General features: G+C 39.6%; 1 long non-coding RNA gene across 1 annotated transcript in view; it reads left to right on the forward strand.

The window, feature by feature from the left end:
* The first annotated feature begins 429 nt into the window (after window positions 1–429).
* The window catches only part of LOC142829738 (uncharacterized), a 255153-nt gene continuing 239703 nt past the window's right edge, over window positions 430–15879 (forward strand). The window contains exon 1 of the long non-coding RNA XR_012904480.1: window positions 430–762. This is a non-coding gene — a long non-coding RNA (uncharacterized LOC142829738). The remainder of the gene's footprint in view (window positions 763–15879) is intronic.

Here is a 15879-nt window from a genome sequence, read left to right on the forward strand (position 1 = left end):
TGCAAGCTAGGGAAAGCCAGAGTATGAATAAGAATCTGGGTATCTTTCATATTTAGGAAAAAGATTTTAAAATCCATTGACTTGCTCCTTTACAGTTTTCTAACTGGTCATTGGATGTAGGACTGCAAGAGAAGGATGAATTCATGTTTACAGGAAATACTTCACTCATACCTGTTCTGTGCCAAGTAACTCTTAGAGCACTAATCTCAAACACAGGCCCACAGGGTTTTCATAAGGCAGACTTGGCTGCAGCACCACACTAAAACACAAGAGTGCTAACAAATTTACAGATTTGGGTGGGGGCAACTTCCAGAGTTCTGTGACCCACTTCCTGATTGGCAACCTGATCTTGACCCTGATTGGCTGGTGACTATATAAATATGCTGCTGCTAATCTGGCCTTGTTAGGACAACATGTCATTGTCTGTTAATTGTTCCTTGCAGCAACCTGGTCTTGTTTTGTTTCTCCACTTCCCATAACTTGCCCTTGCTGCCCTACCTAAGCCCATCAGCTGTCTTACAGTACCTTCCCCTGCAATTGTCTCTCCTGGTGACTAGGCCCCTTTTGTGAACTGTGACCACTGTCTACCCTGTGACCAACCTGGGTTAACAGAGTAACTCCATTGACTTCAACTGAATTATTATTTACACTTTATACATGTGTGACTGAGAAGAGACTCGGGCAAAAGAATCACAGAAAAGCAGACACTGGAGTGCAGTTAGCATTGATCAAGAGTAGTGGGAGAAACAGACTCCAGAGAAGGTCAGTAATGTGATTTCAGAGTGTTTACTTCAATGGGCTGCTTGTGGAAATACCTGCTGCAGGATGCTTGAGAAAAGAAACTCTCTTGTATAATGTCATAGTACCTTTACCTTTGAAGTTAAAGTGAAGAGAGAATGGGGGAAAAAAAGTCCTTATTTACTATCAGAAGAGCCTGGAGATTTGAAGTGAGGTCTTATGGTGAGATTTCTAATGAGTTTCTTATATGCAACAGCTGATGTTTATTCTTTTGTAGTTCCCTCCATCCGAAGTTTCCAAAACACTATTTTATTTTTGAAGTTTAGTTGTAGCCAAGTGATTCATTATGACTCATTATGTGGGTTAGACCTGTGTGAGGCTCATTTGCTATTTTAAAACCTTTACAGCCTTTTAGAACTACCTTTTAAGTGCCTGAAGTGCTCCAGTTCATTAAGGATCTGGGCATGTCAATGTAGTTTGAGCATCACTGTAGAACTTCAGCCACCCTTGGTGAGCAAAATGGTTCTTGCTGTGCCAGGAAGATTAGAAAAAGATGTTGTCACACATTCTACAAGAAGAATGAATCACTCTGCTTTATAGTAATAGTGCTGCATAGTCCTGTCTTTTGTTTCTGCTTTTTAGTCATCTAGTGCTATAGGCTTTCATCTGTAGTCTCTCAGGGGTGATAGGTAGAAATAGATTGGTCAGCTTTCCTACCATGTTCTTCTAATTTCAAACTCCCATGCCTCTGTGACCTGTTTACTACTGTGGAGGCAAGGAAAAGGGAATAAGGGAATTTGTGTGCAGCCATCTTGGTCTTGTTAGCAAGAGTCAGGCTAAGTTTGTGGCCTGACAACGCGAGAGCTGTAATAAGACACTGCCTTTGCCTCTCGCCTCCATATGAAGATAAGGATAGAATGCTGACTTTGGCAGGGACCTTGAGATAAGGAACATCTGGGTGGAACTAAAATAACTGTTAGCCATTGGTGTTTGTAATGAGAAGGAGACTAATTGTTTAATGTTATTATATCTAATGAATAGTATATAAACTGCTTCATAATTGCTTGTATTTGACGATCTGCCTAGCAGCAGCTTCTTCCCTGGCAATATTGCTTGAATAAGCTGTCTCTGACTACTTGTTGCTCACAAATGCAGAGTGAAGGCTTGTTTTCTTCCACACTACCAAGTTAGCTTCTCATTCTGTCAAAAGCATCTCATCTGATGGGCATGTATAAGAGCCAAAACATATTAAGATATTTGTCACAATCAAATTATATTGACTCATACTGAAAAGTAATGCCTTAGATCAGGTTACCTCTGAACTCTAATCCATCTTAACTCTAATCCAAACTGGGATGCTGATGCAAATATTTTTGTGTGTCTATTCACATTTTTCACTTCTGTGCATTTCATTAATTTTCAATATATTTTGTTTTCTTTTGAGACTGATTCCTCCTTAACTGACTTTATATTATATTGCCCTGACCTGTCTTGCTAAGGAATGTTAGTGTTTGTCACCGTCTTTAAAAGCTAATTTGATGTAGCTTTCATGAGCATCATGGAAACACATTTCCCATGTTGGATGAGCATAGTTGAATATTTGGAGTAATTTCCTGGAGCTCCTGTAGACTCAAAACTCCCCTTGGATTCTGATGAATGATTTCAGGGTACAGGGTTGGACCCTTTATTTTAAGCTCACTGCATGCTTTAGTTATGGTCACTTTTTTTTTTTTTTTTACTTCATTCTCAGAGTACTTGGTTGTGCTTCCAAAGTGGCAAAGCTCTACATAAAAATGCATTGCATAAGTAGTAATTCTTGAAGTAAAAATATAGCTATACTTGAATGCTGGGAATCATCTGCAGAGCATATGATGCAAGATCTGTGATGAGGGTGAAAAATTACAAAGATGGAAATGGTTATGGATTTGTGATTATAGCAGGTTATTCACTAGATGAGCCATGCGCACAGACAGAATCCACTCAAAGATTTATTATAAGGTACATTTATGTTACTGAAGAGTAACTTCCATTACCCAAATACACAAACTAGAGACTTTTGGGAAGTTTTTCTACTGGTATATAGTGGTTATGTATGTCAGTTGTATTTGATCCCTGACAGTGTAGAAGGGGGGATTAACTTTGTGACTAACTTTACTATATATATACAATATGGTTATTGAAGAAACACAGGAGGCTCTGAATGCTGTGGTTGGAAGGGTTAAGACTCCAAAATGGCCTACTTTGGCAGTCATCCCATCTGGACAGGTTTACATCTTCTGGAGTAGTTCCATCTGGATTCCCTCCTCTGCCTCCCCTCGCCTGGAACTGTTGTGTGGAGTCAGTTCAAGTTTTCACTTGTACTTGTTCAGATGAAAGATCAGCATTTAATTATAGCTTCTAATGTAATGCTCCTCGCCCATTGTTCTTATCTTCATTCCCTTCCTCACATTTAATTTATCACAACTGTTCTCTTTAGTACAATGCATTACCCTCTTCCTCACCATGAGTACTTGAACAGAGACATAGAATAATAAAGAAAATATTGTAGCCCTACTACATTTTCAACATTTCAGCATATGAATGTGGCTAACTTTTCCAGGCTTTCTAATTTTCTTTGTTATAGTTTTCCCCTTTTGTTTTTGTAGAATACATCCTAAGAGCATTTTAAGTCCTCTGTGCTTGAGAGACTGAATTTAACTTTGATTTGTGTAACACTAAAAAAGATTCCCTGTTCAAGTCACAGTTAATATTGTTTTTCTTTGAGTTTTCTTTATTTCTGTTTTATTATACTTTTAATATGCTTTTCCTAAATGACAGGAGTACATTAATTCTCAAATGTTAATCATATGTCTTGTTGGAAACCCAATCTCTTTAAATAGATGAAGCAGCAGCTGTAAAGAGGGAAAAAGAAAAAAGAAGAATAATTTGGGGGGTGGGGGAAGAGGAGGGAATGCTTTGAAGTACAGTATAATAGTCTTATGTAAAAAAAAAGGCAGTTCAAACATAACAATGATAAAGAAAACATGTTGTATGGATGGTCTAATGCCTAAACAGCTGTTAAGTAGATATGCAGAAAAGAATCTGCTTTCACTTTTCTGCTCTTATTCCTTTCCATTAGAGTCAGCGGAAGATATTAGTTGGGAAAAAAAAAGGAGATGGAGAACTACTTAGGGCTGCTCAAAATGCTGGATGAGGGAACAGATGTTGCAATTTTATACTTCTTACGTCTGCCTATTATCAGCATCTGTACCTATGTGTAATACATGTATAAACAAAAATAGTATTCATTACGCCATCATAAAATATTAAACAGTAACTGGTCTGAGGTCAACATTTGATAGCTATTTCTCAGCAATATATATCAATTATTTTGTTTGCTGAACTCTTTAGAGTAAGAGTACAAATGTTAATTTGGGAAATATTTATATAAAGATGCATGAGATCAGAGTTCCAGTGAAGGTTAGCAGTAAAAGTGCCAGAACTTGTTTTGGGATGCTAACGCTATTATAGCTCTGTAACTCTTTGTCAATACATTTACTCCCTGTGCATAACAACAATCTAGGATGAATTCTCTTTTTATTCAAAAATGACTTTCTCTGAAGTACCCGTGGCTGTGGGTTCTGTTCTCATTAAGTTCGGCAGTCTACTTCCTTTTGTAGGGTGGGGTCAATGGTGTGGGATTAGCAGGGAATATTACCTGATGGATATAAGGAGGTCAAATATTTCTGGAAAAGTAGGTCCAAACATGGTAGCTCTTGAGCATTTACATGCTGTGTTTTTGACTGTATGTCCCAACTAGCACTGGTCCCTTGAGTGACTCAGTCATTGAAATGCTATTGGTTCCTTTGAGGTAGCTGACAGGATTTTAAAACTGCAATAATGGAAGTTCATGGCTGCTTCTAGCATTATGAATTTCAAATGCGTTTTCCAGAGTCAGTAGCTAGCCTCTATTTTTGGCATATTTTTCTCCATTTACACATTACAAAGCAAATTGAGTAGACCCCAAAGATCTCAAGACTTCATTGCCTAGCCAGACCGGAGTAATCTGGATAGGCAATCTGACTGGAACTATAGTGAGTCAGATACTGAATCTCTTACTTAGGCCTTGTTCAGGCAAAATTCCTATTGACAGTAATGGTAATTCTACCTCAATGAGGACCAAATGAAGATTTGGCTCTGAGTTAGCAAAGAGAGCTAGTTACCATTAAGGAATCTCATAGTATTTCTGTGATATCAAGACTTCTCTACCTCCCACAGACTCAAACTGGGGAATAATTCTTTCCCTATCACCCTAAAGGCTGCATATACAAACTCTGCTCTCTGTAAGATCTGTTCACAATTGGAAAAAAACCCCCCACAGAATTGAGAATCTGGATACAGTTAAAAGTAAAGCCGTTAAAATGTCACTGCAAAGCAATGGCTCAGGAAGTACATAACAATAACAAAACCAATATCACTGTAAAAAAAGAAAACATTAAGAAGTTTGGTGCAAGTGACTATATCAGTGCAGACGTAGCTGGTATAAATAACAACTTCTCTTATTCCCCTTACAATCCCTTCACTTCAACACATGGATAAGTATGTACAAATTCTGAGCCAAAGTAAGTGAGAACGCAAAATGGCCTCTTGAGCTCCTGCCCTGTTTTTTACAGGGCCAAGTGCCTGCTAGGGGAGGCTCCACTTTACATCTCTGGGTAATGCATCAATTCACTAACCTTTTTAAAAAAATCAGTCAGTAATTGATCCTTTCTTTTTCTTTTTCATGAGAGAGACACAGAATCCTCCTCAACCTTTCCAAAAATCAGATGGAGATTCAACATCTGCTACCTTTTTTCTGAATTGTAAGCAATCTAAACATGCACACTAATTGATAAGCTGGCGGCTTTCAGACACCGGTCATCAGATGCATCAACAATGTGTGCTATCTCTGTCTACACGACTGCTAAAATGTGAATGCTTAAAAATAAAAGTCACGTGCATAGAACCATGCACAAAATTCCATGCAAAAAAGTTGCCAAAATGTAATATTTCTTGGGTTTTAAGCAAAGCCTTGGAGAGAGTCCTTAACTGATGGGCTCAGATTTCCAATATCATGAACTTCAGGTGGATTCTATTTTTCTTTCCAGGTCATTAACGTGGTGCTATCCATTCCTTCATATGTCTTGAAATTCTTTAGTATTCAGTCACCATCCCTCCTTCTGAAAGCTTCTTGTGGTTGAAAGTTGAAGTACTCTGAGAGCTGAAAGGTATTTAAATGGTGTAATGAATCCTTATAATTAGATTTACTCTTTTTAATCAAGTATGCAAAATAGTGTTTCTTGCTCCCAATGATGCTTCTGCCTCAGACAGAGGATATGTAACAATAAATGAATCTGCTTGTGCACATTAGGAACTCTGCACCTCTCTTGAATTGTTCTTATTATTCCATAATGTTCTTCTCAGTATACAATTATTTTTATGGATGTAAAAAAGAACACCAAAGCCCCACAATTACAATATCCAAGTTATAAGAATGCCACCCTGGTGAGACTGCAGCTGGATATTGTGGGGGAAAAGCTATCTTTGAGAGGGGGATGAAGATTAAAAGAAAAAAGATGGCAAAGAACAAGAAACATGGGAAAAGAAAATTTAGAAGCATATATCTTCACTCCTATGAAGTTTTGGGATTCCTTTAAACTATTCTTGTGAAACACAAATACCTTTCAGAGAGAAACCAACAAGGCAGGATATTGGAATGCAAAAATCTTATTTTTCTTAGAGCTGGAAGGGACTCAGTAGAGATCTTTTTTAAAAAACATTCATTTTAACTAAAATGAATTTGTCAGTCTTGGGAACCAGTCTCCATCTCCAGATGAAAAATTATCTTGTTGTGATTTATGTATTTAATATTTCACACTGGAAATATAAAACTACAGCAGTTATTTTATAGTGACTGAGATCAGGAAATATAGGGGCAATTTATTATATTATTTTACTTTATAAAACTATAAATCAACATTATTGAAAATTAAATGTATGTTAGACTGTAAGGGACCTTAGAGGTATAACAATGTTTTACATATGACTTTTGAGAGTATGATGGGAATCAGAATTATTCATAGGATCCTTGGATTTTTCTTTGACTTAATCAAATTAATAAAACAATTTCATTTCTAAACTGTATTAATGTTCTGCAGGAAGAGCGCAACTGGGGTACATTTATCTTTAGAGGCATGTGTGTATGGATACACACACTACTGGGGACAAGCAAGGAAAAATGCTGTAACCCTAGGGGTTTTATTATTTTATTGTGGTGCCTTCTAGCCTGGCTGTTGTTTAGGGTCTGTCACTGTTCCCCTTATAAGCAGCGTATTTCAGGGGCCATTTCAGAAGTAAAAATCGATTTAGACAAAAACTCGTACAAAGGCTTCAGTCCAAGAGCAGGTTTTATAACTAATGGTTTTTAAAAAAGCAACCATTTAAAAAAGTCAACCATTATAATGAGGTTTACGTGTTTTAAATGTTTTGGATATTTTATTTTTTTGAGAGTGCATTAAGATTCTGTATTGGTGAGGAACATGAGCCAAGAAAAGGAAAGGCAAGTGTTGACCACATTTTCACATACAAGTCTGTCAGTACACTGAAAGTCTGACTTGCATCAAGATGCCCATTCTGATTATGCACATTAGAAATCAGCCTGCTGATTTCTCCCCCTGCCCCAACACACTGTACAGTCAGCTCATTTTCACTCATGAAACCCTAAAATGAGATGTAAAAAACATCTTCAGAAATGGTTTTACTGCATCACTTACTCCGCTTATGTTTGCAATATCCAAATTAAAGGATGGGTGGATGTGTATAAACTGTGTAGCTTTGGCTCATCTCTCTTAGGTGGACATTTTGGTATTTTATTTAAGTAAGTTAGCAGTGAACTATTTTCTATAGATGTACACCAACACCAAGGCTGGCATGATTTTGCAGAAATACTTTTAACGGAAACGTTTTTCCGTTAAAAGTATTTACGCAAAAGCGTGTCTAGATTGGCACGGATGCTTTTGTGCAAAAGCATCTGTGGCCAGTATAGACGCGATTTTGCACAAGAAAGCCCTGATTGCCATTTTAGCCATCGGGGCTTTTTTGCGCAAAACAGTTCTTTCCTGTCTACACTGGCCTTCTTGTGCTAGTATTCTTGCACAAGAGGGCTTTTTCCCGAGCGGGAGCGTGAAAGTATTTGCGCAAGAAGCACTGATTTTGTACATTACAAAGTCAGTGCTCTTGCGCAAATTCAAGTGGCCACTGTAGACAGCTGGCAAGTTTTTGCACAAAAGCAACTGCTTTTGCGCAAAATCTTGCCAGTCTAGATGCACTCCCAAGACTCTCTAAAATGGGTGCCTAAAGTTAATCTTCTATATTTATATTTTCATACTTATATAGGTGACTTGAAGTCAATGGGAACTGATAAGTACTCATTTCTATTGAAAAATCAGGCCTCCTTTTTAGGTGTCTAATCCTGGCCCTACTGGAGTCAATGAGATCATTTTTATTGGCTAAGTAAGGCCAGGATTTCATGTATCAGTGGGTGAAAGGGCTTTAGGTACCTAACATTTAAGTGCCATTGGCATTCAGAACCCTTCCCCTTTTTTAGCTAACCTTGTTGGCACCTAAGCCACTTACATTCCTATGTTTCTGCCGTTAAATTTTCATTGTGCCTACATATCAGAAGCGGAGCATGTGCTCAAGCACAACCACTTCAGTCCTGATGCTACCAGGCAGCTTGATACCTAATTCATGTCTAAAGCCCAGTAGGATAAATAAAATAAAATAGGCATTCCCCTGTCTATCTTGCCTTGAAGCGTGATCTGATAGGTATGGTTTTCAACTGGAACACCTAGTCAAAAAGGGACCCCTGACAGCACTCTTAAAATTCCAGTTGGTGCAGGGTTGGTAGACTCATACTCAGCTCTCTGAAGCACCCAGGAAGGAGCTGGCATGTCCTTGTAGCTCCTACACATAAGGGCAGCCAGGGGAGTTCTGTGCACTGCCTCCACCTCAATCACCATCCTGAATCTCACTGGTCAGAAACCTTGGCCAATGAGAACTGTGGGGGATCTTCCTATGGGCAGGGGCAGTACCCAGAACCTCCTGACTGCCCATATGTCTAGGAGTCAGAGGGACATATTGCCACTTCCTAGTAGCTGCCTGAGATAATTGCTACCTGGAGCTGCACTGTGCAACACCTCCTGCATCTTAACTCCTGTTCCTACCTATATTCCTAGCCCCTCCTGCATGTCAGCTCCCTGCCCCAGCACAGAGCCTCTTGTTCACCCCATCCCAAAACCTAATTGTCCATCCCTGCCCAATGAAAACGAATGAGTGAGTGAGGGTGAGGGAGAGCGAGCAGTGGAGTGAGGAGCTTTGAGGAATGGCGGAGGCAAGAGTGTTCAGTTCCTATGATCAGATAGTTGGCAACTCTACACACAATAGCTAGAGGAGGTGCAGACTTATAAACTTCAATTGAATAATGAGGCTACTGACCCAGGATCTACAAGATCTAGATTTACTCCTCCCATTGCCTGATGTGGAGAAGGGATTTTAATTTAGGTGCCTCGGCCTGTGGTTAGGGCAGTCTCCTGAAAGTTATCAGAGATTCTGTGGTCAGTGTCTTCCAATATCTCCTGTTGATGGTGGTCCACTGTGTTAAAATAATTTAACAATGCTTTGTGCCCATGAGAGAGTGACTTTATAGCCTGCTGGTTAGAGCAGTCCCCTGAGAGGTTGGAAATCCAGCTTCTATTCCCCCTACTCCATGTGGAGTTAGTACCTCCCTTTGGGATGGATTTAAACACCTAGCTTACTCTGAAGGATGGCCTTTAGATCACTCTCTTCCTCAACATTTCCTATTGGCTAGCTGAGGAAGCTTCCATCTCAGCTTGCTGTCTTTTATGAATGTCATTTCTCGAGTGTCTGATTTTTCCGCATTCACTGTACAGGGAACTTGGGCACCTAACTCAAGGTTGTTAATTTCACTGGGCAGAATCTGTAGGTGCCTAAACAACTATAAAAATGTAGCCCAAAGTGACTTAGAAGCACAAGTCCCATTGAAAAGCCCAGATGCAGCCTAATTTTAATCACCCATTCATGGAAATCTTATTCTTACTTAGAACTCCTATGCCATATGTCAGCAAAAGGAAAGAGCCATCTCTAAACCCTATGGTTACGTCTATATTGGCAAGATTTTGAGTAAATACTCTTTAACGCAAGAGTTTTTGCATTAGAGTATTTGAGTAAGAGAGCGTCTACACTGGCATGTGCCTTTGCGCAAGAGATGTGCTTTTGTGCAAGAGCATCCGTGCCAGTGTAGACGCTCTTTTGTGCAAGAAAGCTCCGATGGCCATTTTAAACATTGGGCTTTCTTGCACAAGAAATTGATGTTGCCTGTCTACACTGGCCTCTTGTGCAAGAACAGTTGATTAAGAGGGCTTATCCCTGAGTGGGAGCGACAGAGTATTTGCGCAGGAAGCACTGATTTTATACATTAGAATGTCAGTGTTCTTGCGCAAGTACTCGCGGCCAGTGTTGACAGGTGGCAAGATTTTTGCGCAAAATCTTGCCAATGTAGATGTAGCCTATGTGCTCTGTAGAGGGGGCCTGATAGGTTAGAAGACAGGAAGAAGATCCCACTGCTGACTCCCTGCCATCACCAGCCTACTGCCCATTACAGGAGGTGAATACTGAGTTGGAGTTGAACCTGCCAAGTGAGGCTGGGATTGTTTGGGGGCCTCTTGGGTCAATTAGTTGTAACAAAGACAGTGCTGGGAGAAAGTGCATGTCTTGGGAAGAGAACATATGAACCTGGGGTGAGTCCAGGTGCAAAGCTACAGCCAGGCTGAAGAACAGCTCAGAGGGGAGAGAGCTCCCTCTGTCACAGTGAGTGCAGGAAGAGACAGCTGGAGACATTATGAAGATTAAGATTCATCAAATGGAGTTCATACTGCACCCAAGCATAGTGCCCACTGCCAGGGGAATGCTAGGGACTGAGAGTGGATGTCAATTTGTATTATGTCAGGTAAATTAGGATTATTTTGTTGTTCAAGTGTTAGGGGTACTGTATTGTTATTACAGTGTATGACTTCCATTAGGAGTCCCACAATGATCTGTTTATTGATTAGAGTTTTCTCTAATCAATGCGTGGATGAGATGATGGTGTAGGGAGGAGGGGTTTAGATTTATTAGGAACTGGGGACACTTTTGGGATAGAAGGAGCCTATACAGGAAGGATGGGTTCCACCTAAACCAAGGTGGATCCAGACTGTTGGCACTAAACGTTAAAAAGGTTGTAGAGCAGTTTTTAAACTAAGAGATGAGGGAAAACTGATTGGTGAGGAGGAGCACATGGATCGGATGGAGACTTCTCTTAGAGGAGAGTCCATTGATGGAGATTCTCTATGTCTTAGAAAGAGAGGAGGGGAGATGATAAAGTATGGGCCAGATCAGACAAGAAACAATCTCACATGAAAGAATCTAATACATCAGGGAAGGGCAGACAAACAGTGGCAATTTTTTAAAGTGCTTCTACACAAATGCTACAAGTCTAACTAATAAGATGGGTGAACTAGAGAACTTTATATTAAAGGAGGAGATTGACATAATAGGCATCATAGGGACGTGGTGGAATGAGGACAATCAGTGGGACACAATCATACCGGGATATAAAATATATCGGAAGGACAGAATAGGTCATGCGGGTGGCGGAGTGGCACTATATGTGAAAGATTATGTAGAATCAAATGAAGTAAAAATCTTAAATGAATGTAAATGTTCCATAGAATCACTATGGATAGTAATTCCATGCTCTAATAAGAATATAGCAGTAGGGCTATATTATTGACCAGCTGACCAGGACACTTAGGCTATGTCTAGACTGCAGGCTTCTTTCGAAAGAGGCTCTTTCGAAAGCATCTTTCGAAAGAGCCTCTTTCGAAAGATCGCGTCTAGACTGCAGGCGGATCTTTCGATAGAGGAAATCCGCTTTTTCGAAAGAGAGCACCCAGTGAGTCTGGATGCTCTCTTTCGAAGACTGCCTCTTTACATTGTAGAACGCCTTCTTTCGAAAGAGGAACTTTCGAAAGAAGGCGTTCTTCCTCGTGAAACGAGGTTTACCGCCATCGAAAGAAAAGCCGCGTTCTTTCGAAATAATTTCGAAAGAACGCGGCTTGAGTCTGGACGCAGGGGAGGTTTTTTCGGGAAAAGGCTACTTTTCCCGAAAAAACCCCTGAGTCTGGACACGGCCTAATAGTGACGTTGAAATGCTAAGGGAGATTAGAGAGGTTATCAAAATAAAAAACTCAATAATAATAGGGGATTTCGATTATCCCCATATTAACTGGTTACATGTCACCTCATGATGAGATGCAGAGATAAAATTTCTCGATGCCTTAAATGACTGCTTCTTGGAGCAACTGATACACAAACCCACGAGGGGAGAGGCAATTCTCGATTTAGTGCTGAGTGGAGTGCAGGATCTGGTCCAGGAGGTAACTATTACAGGACCACTTGGGAATAGTGACCATAATATAATAACATTTAACATTCCTGTGGGGGGAAGAACACCTCAGCAGTCCATCACTCTGGCATTTAATTTCAAAAAGGGGAATTATGCAAAAATGAGGAGGTTAGTTAAACAGAAATTAAAAAGTACAGTGACTAGAGTAAAATCCCTTCAAGCTGCATGGAAACTTTTCAAACTAATAAAAGAAAGTTCTTCACACAGCGCACAGTCAACCTGTGGAACTCCTTGACAGTGGAGGCTGTGAAGGCTAGGACTATAACAGAGTTTAAAAAAGAGCTAGATAAATTCATGGAGGTTAGGTCAATAAAAGACTATTAGCCAGGGTGTAAGGAATGGTTTCCTTGGCCTCTGTTTGTCAAAGGCTGGAGATAGATGACAGGAGACAAATCACTTGATCATTGTCTTCGGTCCACCCCCTCTAGGGCACCTGGCACTGGCCGCTGTTGGCGGACAGGATACTGGGCTAGATGGACCTTTGGTCTGACACAGTATGGCCATTCTTATGTTCTCCCTGCCCACTAGGTGCAGAGATATATAGCTATGTATAGCACTTACACCTGGGTAAATACCTGATTCCCCGGTCAATCAAGAGACCTGGGACGGTCTAGCCAGGACACAAGAATAAAGGGTTATTCAGTGAAATAGAAAGTGAGAAAATTCATCACATAAAAACAAATATTTTTCACACAACCTATGGTTAGACTATGGAACTCATGGTCACAGGAAGACACTGAGGCCCAGAATTTAATGAGATTCTAAGAGAGATGGGACATTTATACAGATCTCAAGAATGTAAATCCTATCTTCCTATCTCAAACTGGGTGAAAATTGAATTGTTTAAACATAAAGCAATCTGACTGTAGCATTCATAGGTAAAGTTGGATTTTATGGTCAACCATAAACTCTACAAAAGAAGCATGTTTATAAACTAGTTTTCATATGCTGCTTTGAACAGTATTTTTTTTTACTCATCCCCCTCAAATCACATTTGTCATTTTTAATACAAAGATGTTTGGAAAAATACTGTAACACAGATAATTAAGAATAGTAACAGAGAAGAAAGTTATATAGTCATATGATAAACATGTAGACAAGTTTCTATCCTTTTTTCAGCTTTGATTCTTTGAGTATATAATAAAAAGAAAGCAGATGATTAGCTATGTGGCATGTACAAATGACTTGTGGACCTAGTCAGGTTTTCTATAGCAACACTAAGCCAGATTTGCTTTCTTGTTGACCTATTTTGCAGTTTATCTAGGGTTAGTGTTAGTTTTGTATGAAATGTTTGACAACTCAGGAAAGCGAGGACATTTTGCCATTCCTAAATGGCATTCTTTACTTGCCTCATCATGTCTTGTTGTTGCAGTATGTGCGAGATATCCAGCATCATTTCCAAAACTTCAGACTCGATGAACTGTTTCAGACTTGTGTATGGGCGGGGTAGTATTACATAGAATTAAGTGCTTTTGTTATGCTTTCATGCCTCTGAATTGCAAAGAACATATTGAAGGCATTTATTGAAATAGAATGCATGGCTTGTTTTGATTGTTTCACCCATAAACATATTTTTTCCAGCTCAAGCTATTATGAGTTTTATATAGTTTTCCAGAGCATATTTGTTATAGGTGACAATGATGAGGGAATACCGGTAATTTTAGAACAGAGTTTTTTACATAGCTATGCCGCGTGCAGCTTAGGGGAGATGAAGACTTGCAAAAGGCACCCAACATACTTAGCAGTCTCTAAAAAGAGGCTCCTAGACACTGAAGCTGCATTGTTTTGCTTCCAGAATCCCTGCCTCCTAGCTCATATGTAAACTCCTTTCCGTGCTGGCTTAGTCATATGATTCAATATGACACATCCCCAAATTGGCAATGCAGGCCAGAGAGGAAACCCCATCTTATTGTCACTTTTTTTTCTTCATTGAATGTCTTCAGTGCTATGGAGGACTTTCTACCAACTCTTCATATTAAGGTGAATGTGTCTCTGAGTAACTTTATGCAGCATAACTTGCTCAGACTAGATTCCCTGCACAGACTAGATTGCCGCTCGTGGAAACTCCACTGAGAGATCAGGTTGTGGCAGTTCAATGCATTCAAATTAGCTTTTGAGTTAGGGGAAAGCTATGTGGGATTGGCACAGCCCCAAGATTGGTGGATCTGCAATAAAAAAAAACTATTTTATTTTATGTATTAATGCCCAAAATACCCTGGTGGTGGGTGCTAGAGAAATTAGATCAAATATTGATCAATGGAAAGAGGACATGGATAGGGTAGCTGGACCAACACTAGGGAAGACAAAATAGGAAGACTTTAGTGTTCAGCTTCCACACTGAGTGGAAGATAACTTGTTCTCCCCGTCAATCAAAATCCTACTTCTTACCCTTCATTCTCCCTCATGGAAAAATAGGGTACACTGAATTTTGGGCCTCAGCTACTGTAAATCAGCATGTCCCCCTTGGCTTTAGTAGAACTATGCTGATTAATGCTTGTCCTAAGAGCTACCTCCTTCAGTCAGCTAGACCAATGCTTAATTCAGCCTCCAAAGAAATCAGTGTGGGTTAGATATAGGCAGGGCAGAGTGAGCTGTCAGTATCGTTTCTTAGAAAAGTGGTTCCTAAACATGCTGGGACAGTTCACTAACTGATCTGCCCGCAGTGGAGAAGATACAATAGTATTGATTAAAGTCCAAGTATAATATGCTTATTGGCACTTTTGTAAAATTCATTGCTAGTTTGCTTCACTTTGAACCTTAGGAGACTATAAATCATAGTGTATATATTTTTTTGGCTACTGCTTGTTGCTTAAGGGAATTAATTTTTTTCTTGTTTGACCTGATAGTAGATTTCCAGAGGTGAAAGCTTTCATCTGAATAGCTGACTTTCCCTAAATATACTGACAGTTAATAATAATATTATTAAATAAATTAGTGCTTGACAAGCGCAAAAAAAAAAAAAAGATTGTGCATAATGTCTAATGAGCCTCAATAAACAGGGTTTACTTTTAATTTGTGCTAATAATATTCAGTCAATAACTTAACAATGCTAAATAGCTCTTCAGAAACGATGGCTGGAATGTACTGTGGTTTTGCTTTTGAAAGTCAATCTGTTTTACATAGTCCTAGAGTGGGTGCCAGTAAAAATGGTCAGCATCAGTAAAGCATGTGCTCTCCTGTTTCAATAAATGTAACAAGGTGTCCAGCAGACCTGATTCATCCTTGTCAAAATGTACTTCTGTTTCAGGGCAAAGTGGTGGGGGGCATTGAGGGAGTGGAAGAAACCAAACAAGTTTTTTTCTGAAAAAAATGAGTTTTGTTTTCTTTATGGGAAATTCATCTCTCTTGCCTTTGAGTTTTACAGGATATCTCTAACAGACACTCCTGAGACCTGTATCAGTCTAAAAAACTAGGTTTCAGTGCTGCAGGAGGAGCCCTTCCATTTGTCTTTCATTTAGATTTGTTGCATGTTTACCAAGGTGAAAGGATTAGTGCCCTGGAGATCATTTGCTTTCATAAGCTTTAAATTAGAGGAGAAAAAGTTCCAGGTCTTGATTCTCTTCCAAGAGCCCATTCTCTCTCAGCAAGGCATATAGGAG

This window comes from Pelodiscus sinensis, chromosome 6 (assembly GCF_049634645.1).
Source record: "Pelodiscus sinensis isolate JC-2024 chromosome 6, ASM4963464v1, whole genome shotgun sequence".
NCBI lineage: Eukaryota > Metazoa > Chordata > Testudines > Trionychidae > Pelodiscus > Pelodiscus sinensis.